Raw genomic sequence first — 5,000 nt, 5'->3', positions numbered from 1 at the left:
TATCGGTTATCGGTATCAACCAAAATGTTCCTATCAGTGCATCCCTCTTTTAATGTGATGCTTGAGGGCATTTCCTCTTGAGATTAGACAAACTCTGAGAGCAGAGCTGGAGAATATCTCATATATCAGCGTCATCTCTTTCTCATCTGATGCATAATGCACACACAGCTTGTGAAAACCTCAGACTCACTGCCTGAGATCTCAAGTTTTTATTAATCCACTAGTCTGAGGCATTTTGTGGCGAGTGTCAGAACTTGTAAAGCTCAAGCATGCAATATCGTGTGTGTTTGATACTAGATGTAAAAACTACACATGAAAATGGTTGTATTGGTTGTGTTTTGTGAAGTGTGTTCACCTGTGCTCCAGTGACGGATCAGACGAGACAGATGTTCTGGATGAGCTCAGACCGCTTCAGTTTAACAGGAGCTTCTGCTGCGCTGTAATGTTTTATTCACCGCTCAACCTTTACTCACCGGCTGATGTTCAAGAGCAGAACCCCTCAAACGCACATGAAACGAAGCGCTGAATAATACAGGGAATCTGAGGAGAAGGATTCTGCTAAAACAGTGTTAATCGGCAAGAACAGAGAGAATATCTGCTCTCCAGGAAACACCAGCGCTCTTATGTAATGGTATTTGGGGAAGAGTGTGTCGGATTGATGTTTTCTCCTGGAAATTGATTCTTTTCTGAGGTGAAGTTGAACATTCTTAGCTCAGACGTCTGATTCAAAGCCGGGATAAAGAGATCAAACCGGCGTCGCAGAACAATGCAGACGTCAGGAGTAATTTGGGCGAGCGAGGATAGCGATCTCACCTGCCTCTCTCTCTCTCAGGTGACAGTCGAACACACTCCTCATCTGCATTTCAAAGGCAGGAACACGAGAGCCGCTTAACTCCGGCACGCTCTCACACTGATGCTCCACAGATACTCATAAATCCCTCCTCTGACGGTGTGCAGTCGCTCAGAAGACACGTTTGTGGGAGGAGAAGAAGGTGAGCGCTTTATTCTGACTGAACACGGTGTGTGTGAGACGAGTCTATTAGACAGATCTGTCTGCAGCGGTAAAGCACTCGTTTAAAGGAATCTCAGTACGTGAAATCCTGACAGACTCAGTAGATCAGGGTGAGTGTCTGTGTCAGACGTGTGTGTGTGTGTGTTTGATGAAATACTGTGTACATGTTACATGTATGAGAAATATGTGATGTTGCATAGATGGTCTCGAAGGTCAGAAGGTCCCTCAAGAGATTTGACTCTTTTTTGACCTGTTTTGTTTTTTTGTCTCTGGATCGTTGCATGTGTTTTAAAGTGTGTTTTAAAGTGTTCTGAATTTTTTTTTTTTTTTTTTTAAGATTGTTTAGAAGTTACAAAAGTTTGGAAAGATACTTTTTCTCATTTTTATTCTTCAAGTGAGAGTAAAGACATTTATAATGTTACAAAAGATTTTATTTCAAATAAATGCTGTTCTTTTGAACTTTCTATTCATCAAAGAATCCTGAAAAATAAAATGTTTCACAGTTTCCACAAAAATATGAACATTAATAATATTCATAAATGTTTCTTGAGCATCAAATCATCATATTAGAGTGATTTCTGAAGGATCATGTGACACTGAAGACTGGAGTAATGATGCTGAAAATAAATCACACTTTACTATATATTCACATAGAAAACAGCTGATTTACATTGCAATAATATTTCACTGTTTTTACTGTATTTTTGTTCAAATAAATGCAGGTTTGATGAGCAGAAGGGACAATCTTACTGAGCCCAAACTTATGAACCGTACACTTTTAAAAATATAAACGTTTTCATAATAATCATATTCTTTAGTGTGAAGAACATTTTAATAATCTAAATAACCACTATAAAGAACCTTGGAAATATTCCATGGATGTTAAAGTTTCTTCATGGAAACATGGATGCCGATAAAGAACCTTTATTTTGAAGAGTTTAGTGTTGTATCTCCACAGACGTCACTGGTGTGTGAATCATGTGTTGATGTTCCTCAGAAGTTCAGAACGACTTCTTTCTGCAGTTTAGTTTCATGGACTGAGAGGAAGATCTGACTCCTCTTCATTTGACTCCTTTGATTCAAACTCCGCTTTGGTGAGCGTCTGGTTGTTTTACCGCGGTACCTGAGCGGGAGGTGATGTATGTGTGTTCAGGAGTAATTCTGCTCTGGGGATTTATCATTACTGCCGTCTGTAAACACTCGGCCCTGATGTTCCTCATTAGACTCGAGTCTAAACGGGGTCTAAAACAAGCTCAGGCTCCGACACACTCCAGCAGAGGCGAGGAATTATACTTTATGAGGCAGGAGGTCACAGCAGCCAAACACACGGCTAACTGGGACCACACACACACACACACACTTTTCCACTCTTAACACACACACTCTTTAGGGATCCGCTGGGGAGATGTTCAGTGTGAGGAGCTCTCGCCCAGAAAACCATCCAGATACAAACAAATACAAAGAGTCTTGTGTGTGTGTGTGTGTGTATGTGTGTGTGTGTGTGTGTTGCAGACAGTCAGAGTTGGAGTGTGAGGAGTGTGTTCAGTCCTCCGTGACCTGTGGAGTGTTTTGGTCTGGGAGTGAAGTTGGTTTCTTCTGCTGGAGTTTGAAGGTCCTGAGGTTATCTGTGACCTACAGCCGTCCGGCCGGCTCACACACACACACACACACACACACACACAGGATCCCCTCATGAAGCGCTGGACGTCTGCTGTGTCGTGACAAACTCTCTGAGCTTCTGCTGTCAGACAGAAACGACATTATTAACCTTCACTCCATCATTACAGCAGGGATCCTCTCTATAGGGCTTTAACAGGCCACTGTAACTTCTGCTGCAAAATTACTTTTTATGTTGTGTGATACCAGTGTACAGAGATTATATAATAATATATTTTTTCACTTAAAAATTGTTCAACACTTTGAGGTCAGTAAAAAAAGTGACAGTAAAGACCTTTATATTGTTACAAAATATTCTAATAATGCTGAAAATTCAGCTTTGATTAGAGGAATTAATTACACTTTACTATATATTCAAATAGAAAACAGCTGATTTACACTGGAATAATATTTCACTGTTTTTTGTTTTTTTTAATCAAATAAATGCAGGTTTGCTAAGCAGAAGAGAGTCTCAGGATCAGATCAAGCATGAGGCGTAACGACCAATCACAGTCTCAGGATCAGATCAAGCATGAGGCGTAACGACCAATCACAGTCTCAGGATCAGATCAAGCATGAGGCATAACGACCAATCACAGTCTCAGGATCAGATCAAGCATGAGGCGTAACGACCAATCACAGTCTCAGGATCAGATCAAGCATGAGGCATAACGACCAATCACAGTCTCAGGATCAGATCTGAGTTTCTCAGTTGTGTGTGTGTGTGTCTGAGTTTCTCAGGTGTGTGTTTCTGAGTTTATCAGGTGTGTGTGTGTGTGTGAGTTTCTCAGGTGTGTGTGTCTGAGTTTATCAGGTGAGTGTGTCTGAGTTGCTCAGTTGTGTGTGTGTCTGAGTTTCTCAGTTGTGTGTGTGTGTGAGTTTATCAGGTGTGTGTGTGTGTGTGTGTGTGAGTTTCTCAGTTGTGTGTGTGTCTGAGTTTCTCAGGTGAGTGTGTCTGAGTTTCTCAGGTGTGTGTGTGTCTGAGTTTTTCAGGTGTGTGTGTCTGAGTTTCTCAGGTGTGTGTGTGTCTGAGTTTCTCAGATGTGTGTGTCTGAGTTTCTCAGGTGTGTGTGTCTGAGTTTCTCAGTTGTGTGTGTGTGTCTGAGTTTATCAGGTGTGTGTGTCTGAGTTTCTCAGTTGTGTGTGTGTCTGAGTTTCTCAGGTGAGTGTTTCTGAGTTTATCAGGTGTGTGTGTCTGAGTTTCTCAGGTGTGTGTGTGTCTGAGGTTCTCAGGTGAGTGTTTCTGAGTTTCTCAGGTGTGTGTGTGTGTGAGTTTCTCAGGTGAGTGTGTCTGAGTTTCTCAGGTGTGTGTGTGTGTGTGTGTGTGTGAGTTTCTCAGGTGTGTGTGTGTCTGAGTTTATCAGGTGTGTGTGTGTCTGAATTTCTCAGTTGTGTGTGTGTCTGAGTTTCTCAGTTGTGTGTGTGTCTGAGTTTATCAGGTGTGTGTGTCTGAGTTTCTCAGTTGTGTGTGTGTCTGAGTTTATCAGGTGTGTGTGTCTGAGTTTCTCAGTTGTGTGTGTGTCTGAGTTTATCAGGTGTGTGTGTCTGAGTTTATCAGGTGAGTGTGTCTGAGTTTATCAGGTGTGTGTGTCTGAGTTTCTCAGTTGTGTGTGTGTCTGAGTTTATCAGGTGTGTGTGTCTGAGTTTCTCAGTTGTGTGTGTGTCTGAGTTTCTCAGTTTTGTGTGTGTCTGAGTTTATCAGGTGTGTGTGTCTGAGTTTCTCAGTTGTGTGTGTGTCTGAGTTTCTCAGTTTTGTGTGTGTCTGAGTTTATCAGGTGTGTGTGTCTGAGTTTATCAGGTGTGTGTGTCTGAGTTTCTCAGTTGTGTGTGTGTCTGAGTTTCTCAGTTGTGTGTGTGTCTGAGTTTCTCAGGTGAGTGTTTCTGAGTTTCTCAGGTGTGTGTGTGTGTGTGTGTGAGTTTCTCAGGTGAGTGTGTCTGAGTTTCTCAGGTGTGTGTGTGTGTGAGTTTCTCAGGTGTGTGTGTCTGAGTTTATCAGGTGTGTGTGTGTCTGAGTTTCTCAGTTGTGTGTGTGTCTGAGTTTATCAGGTGTGTGTGTCTGAGTTTCTCAGTTGTGTGTGTGTCTGAGTTTATCAGGTGTGTGTGTCTCAGTTTATCAGGTGTGTGTGTCTGAGTTTCTCAGTTGTGTGTGTGTCTGAGTTTATCAGGTGTGTGTGTCTGAGTTTCGCAGTTGTGTGTGTTTCTGAGTTTCTCAGGTGTGTGTGTTTCTGAGTTTATCAGGTGTGTGTGTGTCTGAGTTTATCAGGTGTGTGTGTTTCTGAGTTTCTCAGGTGTGTGTGCTTCTGAGTTTATCAGGTGTGTGTGTGTCTGAGTT

The 5,000-nt window shown here is 42.1% G+C and overlaps 1 long non-coding RNA gene across 2 annotated transcripts in view; it reads right to left on the bottom strand.

The window, feature by feature from the left end:
* Positions 1–833: 833 nt before the first annotated feature.
* LOC311092946 overlaps positions 834–5,000 on the bottom strand; it is a 14,450-nt gene continuing 10,283 nt past the window's right edge. Inside the window, exon 4 of one of the 2 annotated variants that reach the window (XR_014608337.1) lies at positions 834–2,753. This is a non-coding gene — a long non-coding RNA (uncharacterized lncRNA). The remainder of the gene's footprint in view (positions 2,754–5,000) is intronic. The other variant, XR_014608338.1, reaches the window with a different exon arrangement.

The sequence above is a fragment of the Abramis brama genome (assembly GCF_963993115.1).
Source record: "Abramis brama genome assembly, chromosome: 11".
Classification (NCBI taxonomy): Eukaryota; Metazoa; Chordata; class Actinopteri; order Cypriniformes; family Leuciscidae; genus Abramis; species Abramis brama.
Note: the sequence above shows the minus strand (reverse complement) of the source record. Positions and strands in the feature narration are given on the sequence as shown.